Source organism: Cydia pomonella, chromosome 19 (genome assembly GCF_033807575.1).
Source record: "Cydia pomonella isolate Wapato2018A chromosome 19, ilCydPomo1, whole genome shotgun sequence".
In the NCBI taxonomy this organism is placed as follows: Eukaryota; Metazoa; Arthropoda; class Insecta; order Lepidoptera; family Tortricidae; genus Cydia; species Cydia pomonella.
In genome coordinates, this window is record NC_084721.1 from 12,100,199 (window position 1) to 12,113,074 (window position 12,876).

General features: G+C 35.1%; 1 protein-coding gene across 2 annotated transcripts in view; it reads left to right on the top strand.

Annotated features, from left to right (window-relative positions):
* Nucleotides 1–12,876, top strand: part of LOC133528443 (putative epidermal cell surface receptor) — a 96,741-nt gene that overhangs the window by 2,783 nt on the left and 81,082 nt on the right. The window contains exon 1 of one of the 2 annotated variants that reach the window (XM_061865833.1): nucleotides 9,322–9,353. The exons of the other annotated variant lie outside the window; for it this stretch is intronic. The gene's annotated coding sequence lies outside the window, so the exon portion shown is untranslated. Of the gene's footprint in view, nucleotides 1–9,321; nucleotides 9,354–12,876 lie in introns of those variants that run through there. 2 annotated transcript variants of the gene reach the window in all.

A 12,876-nucleotide genomic window follows, 5' to 3' on the forward strand; every position in this document is an offset into this window, starting at 1 on the left:
TTTTGAAGTGCGAAGTGAAGATTTATGTTTAACGAAATCGAGAAAAGGTATCTAGTCATGTGGTAGATATTTTTCCTCAACGTGATCTGTCATGATTTTTTCGTGTACTCCAATATGTGTACTCCAGTGTAATCCAATAATACTTGCTTCCTGAACTAATAGAAAGTATATATGCAATCAAGTATCAAGAGGTTTCTTAGAAAACAAACAGTCCAGTGCGTGTTAGTGTTAGACTAGGCTCTGGTTCTTTTTACCGGTCATGAAACGATCTCGAAGCTTTGAAACCCATGGCATTGTACACGCATGTCCTGTTGGAACAGTTCTCTTCAAATAAGACAAAACTTTCCTTCATTCAAATTTATACAAGTACCTATGGTTAATGTCAGGTCCTATGACCTCGGCAGAGTCAATAGCATCCTAGCATCTCCAGCTTCGAAAGAAGCTGGGCTTCTTTATTATATGGTCATGGACATCATAACACGTATTAGAAATAGTGAAAGTTAGACTGGTGTTGTTTTGTTAGAGAGCCGCTATGAGGCTACCCTCATAGCGGGTCATTTGTTTAAAAAACCCTTAATAAATAAATAAATAAATAAAGATATATTTAAAAAAAGTAACTCTGGCTATAGATACCAAATTCGATGTTTGATAATTCTTGGTATTCGGTTTTTCATTTGCGGTTTAGAATTACCAAAGAAACGTTGCAAAAATGTTTTCTGCCTGATATTTGACATTCAATTTTTTTTTTTTAGATTTAGGTAAAACCTAAATCTAATTTGGTCGTCAACGTCGTGAAACGCCCGACTAATTTCCTTGAGCTGACTCATGCGAGTTTTCTCCGTGCAATGTTGCAACTTGCATCACACCACAATATTTACACCTCAAACGCCCACTGTCTTATTGTTTTCACACTGAGTCTTGTGTCTCATCAATAAAATATTTGTACGCAGCCTACTAAGAATTTAATTTATACGACATTAAGTATCTATAAATGTAGAAGAAATATCATTGAAGTTTTTTTTATAAAGATATTATCTATATGGTCCTTTTTGTTCCTAAAAGTTACCAGTCTTGGTTCATTTCCTAAGGTAACGATCACGGTATGACCAATTTGTCACAAACGAATATAACAGTATTTCGAGTTTTGTCAGTATTCTTACCTTCTATTTCCATTTTCGCAACATGAGCATAGGTATGCTAAAATGCAGTGAAATGTATAGTTCGTGTCATCCACGATGATGCACAGATTTATTAAATATAACCTTTAATAACATGACATTACGAATCAATCCACGCGTCTTCGTGAATGACATGATCTATACTATATAGTAATAAGTGGTTGAAAAAGGTACATAATACGAGTATTTCTCTGTTTTCTAAAGCCATGCCGCAAAAGTAAAAGGCTTGTGATGATTTACGACAAATCAGTTCCGTTACTCATACGTTAAGTTATTCCGCCACTTTCAGTTGCTACCAGCACTTTTCTTTTTTGTCAATAGTTAGGTGTGAGACAATGTAATGAGTGCCAATAAATATTTTCATTTTCAATGGCAAAGTGTGGCAATGTCAAATTTCTATGAAATGATGACATATATAATGACACCCCTCAATGTTTAATTTTAAATATACTTGGAAATGAAAAGCGCTAATCAGCCGTAACTCTATGAGCAATGAGCATCCGTTCGCAAAAAAACTGTTAGATTCTTGCCGACTGCCAATAATCAACCCACTTCTTCGGTCGTCAAGACAATGTAAATAATATAATCCAAGCTTTACTTCTTAGAAGATAAGGTAAGTTTTTGTGTTCAATTCTCGGGACGGTTGCTCCACAAGTTGACTATATCGGGCTCGTGAGAAATAAAATGTCTAACAGGGTCGTGTTACTCAACTAGGTGAGATGATTTTCTAACTTCGTGTACAGTGAGCAACAGAAATCTAAACTTGTATATATAAAATAGATCACACTTTCAATACCGTAAAATCACCCATGTATTAATAGTCCGAAAACTCTCAACTATGGTCCTCAATGAATTTAGAGTTGGACCAATGTAGTATGCAACGATTTGGTTAGCACACGCAGTTATTTCAAGCATCAATCTTCTATGAAATTATGACGTATAAGTAACCCTTGCGGTATCCTGCCTTTTCGCCGAAAATTGTATTGCCGAATTTCACTTGCCAACCAATTTTTCGCAGACGTTTCATTTGGCCGAATAAACTTTTACCAAATAATTATTTCGCAACCATTTTATTTCCCAACCCCAAAGTTGGGAAATGAAAATTGCGTACTAGGTTGGGTTAGGTTTGGTTGGATTATGTTATGTTGGGAAATGAAATTCGCCCAAATGAAACTTCTGCGAAAAGTTGCTTGGCAAGTGAAATTCGGCAATACAATTTTCGGCGAAAAGGCAGATAACCAACACTTGCACTGCGTAAGCTATCCAAATCGTTGCAGACCATCGGTCTAAATCTAAATACTCGTATCTTCGTTCAGGTGCGTTTATTCAATTGTTTGAATTAAATGACAAATCAATGGCTAATAAATATATGTTACTATAATTTAACTGAGTTTTTTTATATAATAAATAAATATTATAGGACATTATTACACAAATTGACTAAGTCCCACAGTAAGCTCAATAAGGCTTGTGTTGAGGGTACTTAGACAACGATATATATAATGTATAAATTTTATAAATACTTAAATACATAGAAAACACCCATGACTCAGGAACAAATATCCATGCTCATCAGACGAATAAATGCCCTTACCAGGATTTGAACCCGGGACCATCAGCTTCGTAGGCAGGGTCACTACCCACTAGGCCAAACCGGTCGTCGAGTACATATATAAAATGTCACAATGTACATATAAAAGTACATTGTGACATTTTTAGAATAAATACTGTATTATTATTACTACTATACTTTTTTGTGCCTAATATGTGTATAGGTATACCAAAATTGTGTAACCTAAACTCAACACACAATAAATGCCATGATAAATTTGTCTATTTCTATTAAAATATTTATTTATTTTATTTAATCTTTATTGTATAAAAGAAACAAACGTACAAAAGGCGAACCTATTGCCATAAGGCATTCTCTACCCGTCAACCTTTAGACAAAGCAGATAAGTTAGGCGGCGCAAAATCATGATGTATAAAAAATATAAGGTACTTTTATTGTTAAGGTAGCGTCCCATTACTGTGCAAAGGCCTTCGCTCAATTTTTCCAGTCTGCCCGATCTTGGCAGTATATCCATTTAAAAAGGAATAACTCGTCTCGCTATAGCCTACGTTGTCTGCCAAATTTCCGTTTTGAGCTGGGTTGCCACTCTGTAACGGTCTTGGCCCACAGTTCACTCGGCATACGGTAGACATGCCCAGCCCAGTCCCACTTTAACTTGGTGGTTTTGCGAGCTACGTTACTTTGTTCTGTCCAAAAGCAATATTGAAGCGAAATTGTTCAAGCTATTTGTGAAATTAGCGTTGGGGGAAGAACTAAAACCGTTGCACGTTGTGGCAAAAATCATAACGTTCCTGGACCTAAACTTCATGCCATTTGACATGGGTCAACTTTCGAATAACTAATATATTTCATAGTCACCAGGCACACAATACAATTCATTGATCAATATGTATTAAATGCTTGGCATTGGCATATGCGTAACCAACTTATGCAATGGATTAACATGCCGCGCGCGCGCATGAACCTCCGGGATGGGGTCCACATGCAAATTTCAACATGGCGTCTGGTCTATCAGTATAGAGCCATTTCACGACGACTCTACTGTAATGTGGCATATTAATGAGGCCAGTACACTGTTGATCCAGGACCTGTGTTCTATGAGGCGAATAGACGTTTATTGGAAATAACTACACGGACCTTGATTGTGTCTATACTTATGATCAATATGTACAAAAAATACGAGTATACTTAAGGGTACGTGGGTCTTCGCGCTTGTTTAACTTAATTATTACGACAATTGAGTTGCACAATACTTATTATGATATATATAGGTAGCCATTGTCAAACTGGTATACTTATTTCATTTCAAAAATATTTTTAAACCTTAAGTTTGTATAAGAGTCTATGTATTCTAGTAAAAGTAGGTAACTTAAAATGAATTATGCATGTAATAAAAAGCAAACAGTCGATAGTTTGCATCTGAGCTAACAATGTTCCATTAAATATACGACCGCATTGCTAACGCTCTAGTTTTGTAGATTTCTCTGAATATACCGTAAAATATGCACGTTTGCTTAGTAACTGGCATAAAAAGCTATGCAATCAAAATAATAAATTTTATTTGTTGACTTGATAATTTGACAGTAAAACTGCAATAATATGCCCCTTTGCATGGAAAATTCCCACAGTGGGACATGTCTATTGAGCATTCAATTACATTTACATTAACTATAAAATGATGATTATTTTCATCTGAAGAAATTGCATAATTATAAATCGTTATTTGTTTTTCACACTATGCCAGTCAGGTTGCTTTCTTACGCTTTCTCGCGTCAAACTGGTCCTAGCAGTATCGAGATAAACTCTTGACTCAATACCACAATGTTTTTTGCTCCCAAATGTGAAAAGATTTTGTAAAAATAAGTCAGGAATGTTAGAATATATTCAGCGTAGCAATTCTTGTGAAATGGATATTGGTTGGAAAACCAAGAAGGAAGTTTTGAGGCTTCAACCAAAAACGTTTAAGGAAGCCTTACGTTCAAGTATAAACTTATGTAAAGAACATCGGCTTAAAACTCATGGTCAAGGCCTTCGTTATGTCATTAATGGTCTGTATAGGATCCGCAAGTCAGCAGTAAAATACGGTGTCAGTTTACAATTATGCGAAATTGATAATTCGGTCGTTAAGGCTGGCTTAGTGTTGTTATTTGTAAATTAAATTAAGTTAAGCGACGGTCGATTCTTAAAAGCTTAATCTTAATTAATCTTAAAGGTCTGCTGTAGTAGTAGGAAAGGTAATTTTCTCAAGTCTTTAAAATTTGGTGACAGAAAAATCATGAGTCACTTTCGCTTACTTAGTTAGATTTCAGATGTAACTATTTATATAAATAGAAATATTCCGATTCGAAGCAAATAGCTGCAGAAATATATAGAAATATTGTAGCTTAGTTTATCTCTTTACCTGCTTTTTAGTACTTGTATTTATAAGCATTTTATTGGATTGGTATCAAAACCAAAAACGTATTCGTGGCTGGTAACTTCTAAGCAGTTTGAACAATCTAAAAAAAACAATTTATGAAAGTAGTCTTGGTCGCGTAGCCCCCATTACATATTAAAAACTGAACAACGACGCTACCACTTCGCTTAACCGCTGCAACATGGCGCAATTCTACATTATATTTAGACAACTCGTGACATCACTTTTATTCCATTGGTATAACACCTTCAATACTAACTTAACAAGAAGCATAAAAACGACGAGACGAGACGTCTGATCGGATCATCGTCATTCACAGGCACGTGCATAAGCAGTTTCAGAAGATCCACTTATGTGTTGCCGACCTACAAGAACCTTGATGACTTGCTTCTTGAAGCTATGGGATCATAGCTCATATAAGTAGTTATCATACCGTAAAGGAATGGTATTCTGCAAGTTAAACGAAGATATAAACATAAGCGTGATATCCACTTTCTTTTAGTGTGAAGATGGACTAAAAATGAGATTACTTTTTTAGTGAAAGTTATAGTGATAGAAAAGAATGACTTTAACCCATTGGAGCCCACGGCCACTTTTGGGAACCCACCATTTTTCTAATGCTGTTAGGTAGAGTTACAGTACAGTTACCCAGGTGTATCAAATTGAGTTCAAACAGTTCTTTAGAGCATTCCTAGTTGTACAATCGCCATGTCACGCGTTGTGACTAAATCAAGTTGAACCGACCTGCAATCTACGCACGCGGTTCCAAGTTCCAACACTTCTCAGATGTTCTTAGAGATAACAACACTTGCCAGACACTGTTTCTGCCCCAACAGACAGCGATTACTCGCGGTTGTAAAGCGGAGGGGAGTACAAAGGGCTACAGTCGATCTTATCGGGTGTCCCCTGATAACGTCCTACCGCAGACAGCTTGACTGAATAATTTATTTACAAATAGCCTATGATGCTCAAATTCATTTTTGATTTTGGTTAGGTACTGCCAATATAGATATCCGTAATATTAGTTAAATCACTAATTACTCATGAGAAGTAAAACTGTTATGGTGACGTGGGGTGAAACAATACAAAATCGGTTGAGGAATGACGAATTCCTGAGCAAACAAACATTAAAAACCTCCTTGTTTTTAATTATAAAGGTGGTTAAAAGAGGCTAGAAGAAAAATTAAATGCCCATTATAAAACAACATATGAGATCAAAAGTTAGTTTATACGTATTAGTGATACGCCAGTTGTGAATCAGGAACCTACGTTTGGTTTAGTTTGAAAATGTAGAAAGCGTATCTCTAATAATAATAACTATCTAACACCGATTAAGAGAAAATAACCATATTAACGGCTCACTCAAACGCCGGTTATCGATGTACAAATGCGGATGCGTTGAACTAGTTAAAGTACCTTCCTACATTGTTTACATTATTCAGCGAAGAGTGTGATATAATGCCGATGCCGGTTTTGCATAAGTACTTACTGCCATATAATCTAACCAAACACAGTAACCTGCGTTCTGTAAATTGCTAGACATATAAGTAAATCTAAAATTATATCTATTTGTCTCCTATAAAGAGATCTATTTAAATATAGTTATTTAAATAACATTAGTTACTATGCACATGGTTAAAAAATGGACTAAAGTTTATTGGTGATACCCCATTAGACAACCCTACAGTTTCCTGCTTATATATTATATAAAGCTTTCTATTTATCTAGCTTTCTAGTAGTCGAGTTAAAAAGTTATAGAATAGTACCTATTCTTATTTAATCAATGAAACGTAAAATAATGCGTATTCAAACAGAGCTATTATTTTTCTCAATACATTAACATGCGTGGAAAAACTCGCATATGACTCATCATATTCACATTGCGATTCCTCTTCTTATAATTTATATCTTTATGATTAATTTTATTCATACTTCATGTCTGTTAATGGCATCATTATTATGCTTAGGAACTCGTTTTCAACATCCAGCTCCTTTTCAATAGCTTAACTGGAGACAAGGTTGCAAAAAGAAAAATCTTAACTAATACAAGGTGCCCGTGAGCATTGCGAGATATTTTAACTAAGCATTCCTGGTAATATTATGAACTAAAATGTCATATAAAAGTTTCTCGATTAGACCTAGTTTCAGAGATAATTAAATGTTTTTCGAAATCATTCTTTCGCCATAATTCAACACAGTACCGGCGAATCACCATTCGCCAGTACTGTGTTGAAAACGAACTGTAGCATGCTTAACCGTCGCTGCACCCGATAGTACAAAACACATTTTTGACTGCGGTATTGCCACTTTGAAGTCTAGTCTGGACATACTTATTGATTGACATCGAAAAATTAAAAAATGTATTCGAGAGGCTACCCCCAAATAAAATAAAAACTTTTAAGTTAATTTTAGGTTATGTGTTTATCAATAAAAATTACGTTTTATGTACAGGAGCGTTAAAAAAAGGGGAAAAAAAACAAAAAATTTTTTTTGTCGAATTTCACAAAAACTCATATAACATTTTTTGCTTCTGTTGCCATCAGGAATGCACCGTTAAAATCTCTCGCAATGGTCACGGGCACCTTGTATAAAGCGAAGTTGCTTATGTAGTTCTTATGGGGTTTTCAAAATCGATTCCACTATATAATAATTTTACGGTTTTACTTGGGTAGATAATTTTAATCACTCACGCTGTTGCGGAGAGGCCAGGTCTCCATTTTAAAGAACTAGCCATGTTGTAAATCTTAAACGCGTCTTTAACTTACCGATTCCAGAAGTAAGTACGTCCCATTTTTGGGACCATTTTGGTGAACAAATTCGAGTAACTACTTACAACGCTATGCTTACACACTGAAATCTGAAAACTACACCATTATCGAAGCAAAGAAACTCTTATTTAAATTTTTACAATCACTTAACTATGCCGAGACAGAACATATTTTAGTTAAAGTCCTGATGTAGGTTTATTTTTTATGCCTTGCAATAAGAATGTTTTTTTTTTTCTTACTCAATAGTCTGTTACCTATATTAAATCAAACATATATTGGCCTTGTTTGTGTACCTACTTAGATCTATAATTTGAACTGTAACTGGCTCCCCGCGATACAGGTGTAGTCTAGTGCGGAGACCCATGACCATCCCTGACAATTTATGTTGTGTTCTTTTGAAAATAAACTTATTCTTACGTTGGGACTGTTGGGAGGTCTCTATAAAATTCCAGCTTCGCTTTATGGCGTGTTAACTAAACGATAATAATTTGTGTGTGACTGTGTAAGTGTGTAATTCAATTCAATTCAATACTTTATTTCCAAGAATATGGTACATACACTGTTGGTTAGTAGAAGGTAGATCAGCATATTCTGCCGGCATGCATCGGCGTAGAAATATTTACATAATTATTTACATGAGGAGTTAAATTAAACATTAAAATTCAGTCAGTATAAGATTAGCAAAATTATTTAACAATTCATAATAAATATCAATTTAAAAATTCATCAACAGAGTAATAACATTTACCAAGCAACCACTGAAACATTTTTTTTTCAAATTGACATACCGGTAGAGTTTTGAGGTCATCTGGGACTCTATTAAATATTTTAACAGCCATATTGCAAGCATTCGACTTGGAGACTTTTAGCTTTTGCGCAGGTTGATAAAGCTGAAGTGGCTTCCTGCTGGGCCTTTGCTTATTTATAACTTCATCGTGAAGTGGGAAAAGCTGAGGCTGTTTTTAACAAATTTGGTGATTTCTAAAATGTATTGTAATGTAAATGTAATGTATTGTAAGTTATTTAACGCCTAAACCGAACCTTTCGAGCTTACGTTGTTGTTGCTTGTTTGGGATTGAAATGACAGATATTTTTTATCATTATTATTTTCCGCTCGAAACCACGAATATGATGATTTTAATGATACGGTCAGAAATAAAAGCTTATTGAAAAAAAATCCATTAACTAGGCATTAAAATTCCAGCTGTAAGTATTCATATTTCATGTACTATTCGATTGAATATCAAATGAAGGAACGAATTAGTAAATTGTATTCTTAATGACTAAGTAGGGGTCTTGTTTACATCAATTGTCAGGAACCCAAGGCAACACTAGGGCTTAGGTACACATTTACGCGTTCCCATAGCCACTGGGCACAAACAATAACTCCACGTTAAGCAAAACCCAACATACAAACCGTGAGTAGAAACCACCATTTTACGAACAAATTGTATAGTCAATTTGTTTTTTATATGCCGTTTATTTAGCATACATGCTGTTATAATGAGATTATTGTACATCAGAAACCTCAGTCTTTATATCGAATGAACGATCGCATGTAGAATTGTCAATGTTACTTGTTAACACCTTTTAATAAAATGTTTGTATAGGTAAGTACATTATATAGGGTTTTGGTTAAGGCACCCTTCTTTTCCGTTGGAAACATGTGGTTATGACGAATGAATGTCGTTGGCGTAATGATAATGAGTTTTGATGTAGTAGGTAAAAAATTTACAATTCCCTGTACTTAGTTTATTTAAACTTTCTAAGTTTTATATGTGTGATACTCTAAAATCCATTAAAATTAAACATAAGCTCAGTGTTTTAAAAGAGGTACCTGCTTAGCTTTATTCATTCATTACTGTTTGAACGAAAAATGCCGAAAGGGATGGGTAAAGTCAAATACGTCAATTTAAGTCAATAAAGAAAAGAAATGATTGTGGACTCCATATAATCTCCCGGAGTCCCGGAGGCAGTCAGTAATTAGTACACATTTATCTACCAAGTTATCAGACACAGACAGCAATCTAAAAAAAAATGCTTATTGTAGGTAAGTATCTAATACTTACCTACAATAAGCATCTATGAATGACTAAAAGTTCAACATAATATCATATTCACACGAAGACGAGCTTCCAAAGCCGACCCAGCTGACCCCCGGTAAGCAGAGCTCAAGGCCAGTCGCCTGCGCAACTATTGACGACACTGACCAACCTTAAATCTTAATACGACAAAATAAGGTCTATCAAAGGTCAGTACGTATGTTGCTGCTAGTACTATCGTCAGCATAATTAACTGATCATTCCTAAGCTTTAAGACAACGGCATAAGGTTTATGAATGAGAAGTTGTGATCTTAATTTGTGGATGGGAACTTGGCGTTACTCAAGCGTGCATAATACGTTAGAATGAAGCTTAATTTCATTGTTAGTAACTGGTTATAAATATATACACTCCTTTATTAAAACGGAGTTCATGGCCAATCTATTTATACAGACTTTAATTTAATTTATTTTGCAGCTTCTTTTCGACGCTTTACAAGCTAGCTTCCTAGTTCCGATTGAATTTATTATTAGGTTGATAAATTGTTAATGCAATTTAAAATAGGTAACTACATACTGTAGTTGGGCTACGAATGGGGTGAGAAGGGATGACAAAGGGGTGAGTTGGTTTTTACAGGCTACTGCTACGTAAGTTATATAATCTAATAACAAATCAAGCTATTATAATGTTCATAATCCCAAAGTGTCGACCCAACAATTTTCAAAACTTACCTTTGTAGGAAATCCCTCTTAACCCCAACTATCGGGTGAGCTGGGATTTCCTACTATTTCGTATTTATCCTTAAAGTTATGAAATGGAATTACACACAAAACATAAACAAACTAAAATTAAAACAAGCGGCCGGAACATTTACTACGTATAAAAATATGTTTGCCACATGTAAATATAAAGTTTTACGAGTATCGAGGTTTGAATGTCAGTTTTGTCCCTACTCACCCCATTTTACGGTACACAGTCAGTCGCTGTTTATTGTTTACAGATTTTTCATGTACAATATATGCAACATCCAGCAGACAATATTGATTGATCGCTAAATTGAAGATGTTCCATTGACCTTTTTTGTAGGTAATTAAGCGTTAACATTTTCGACACCAACTTTAATTGCATTACAACAATTAAGTTGAAAATTTCGAAGTATTTTGACGCAATGGCCATAATTATCTTTCACTAAAACTTTAGGAATAGCTATTAGCTGTATCGTGATGTGATTGTGTACTTACTACCTCTACCGTTGCAGCGTTGCCGGGCCTGTTGAGATGGTTTAAGCTAATTCTTAAAAAAAATTTTTTATTTCAATTTCAATGTATTCAACATTACATGCCATGTTCATTACAAAAGATGCTAGTTACAGGTAGTTGGTACATGACACCTTGATAGGGCACATAATGTTGTTTAAATGTTTTGGTACATACATATATTTTGCAGTTTAGGTCTTGTTTTGCTCTGTTTAACTTTGTTACCCTACCTCAGGTGTGTATTATGAAGGTTGGAAACCTTCAGTATCGTGGTAGATAACTGGCAAGGATTATTTCAATTCAGAAATATCGCCCTGCTGAATGAATTCAGCAGGGCGATATTTCTGACAACATCAACCCTCAACGTTGCATTAGGTATTATGACCGCCAATCTTTCTTCGCAACGAATATTAACGCTAGGTAAGTAATACTACTTAAGGGCAATCATTACAATATTGGCACGCCAGATACTTAGGATGTACAGACTTGGCAGCTGTGGTCAATTTTGGTGCAGTAGGTAGATTTTACTTCCTAAAATTATTCCACCTATGAAAGGTAAGCTACCGGAATTGTTAGAAATTTGCCAACGGGAAACACGTATACCTGCTTAGCCTAAAATATGTTTTTTGTATTAAACTAAGAAAACATCAAATTATTTTTTTACGGCTACACAAAATGTCCGGTAGTATTCGCGGAAATAACAACGCCGCATCTCTAGGAATGGCATTAGGACGCTTTTCCTGGAACGTTGCAACATCCTATCGACCATAAAAACCTAACTCACTCCATACAGGTTTTCTGAACAACAGTTGGCACGAAACTTTTTGCGGTTTCATTGCGCTTCTTCAATCCAAATTTAGCTTATAAATATAGATAAGTAAGGGTTAATATTCCTTGTGTTCTACAGATGTAGACACAATGCGATGATTTCGCAAGTCAGTTGCCAGTTGCGCTCCGTTTGCGCTCCTCAATGGCCGGCTCTGATAGGGATCTGACGATTTTGACACTTAGCGAAATAACGCGGCATACCTACCGAACGGGCGTGGTTACCGCACCAACGCCAGATATTGAAACAATACTATGATACTTAACATAGTTATATATTTACTAATATAGGCATTATACAATTATTGTGTGCAACACTTCTTGATTTTTATTACACATTGGTTCTAGCCGCTCAACACAAGAGCTTAAAATTTTTTGGAACCAAAATGTGTCTGATTTCCGCAGAACCACTTGTAAAAAGTGTGTTTATATATTTTTTTATGTCAATTAAACTTACCTATCAATTCACAAAAAATCACTGTTTACCTACCAATGTCAAATTTTATTAGACCAGTGACCACGAAATCGCCGAAAATCATCAGTATATTTTATGTAAGTATATATTTTAAGTGACCTAGCCATAACCAAGAAGAAAAATAAATCGAGATGAGAAATGCAAACGAAAAGTTACGCAATCATGTCCTTACATTTTTCTGTAAATGATTGTCACTTACTCCCCATACCCTAGGCTAGGATGTCTCCAGTTGAGTATTCGGCATTCATCCAAGAGCGATAAAGTAGAGTGTGCTTTGTGGATTAAGATTAAGAGCAACTCAACTTTTGATTGGTTTGACGTTTAATACGATTTGGCAGTCGACA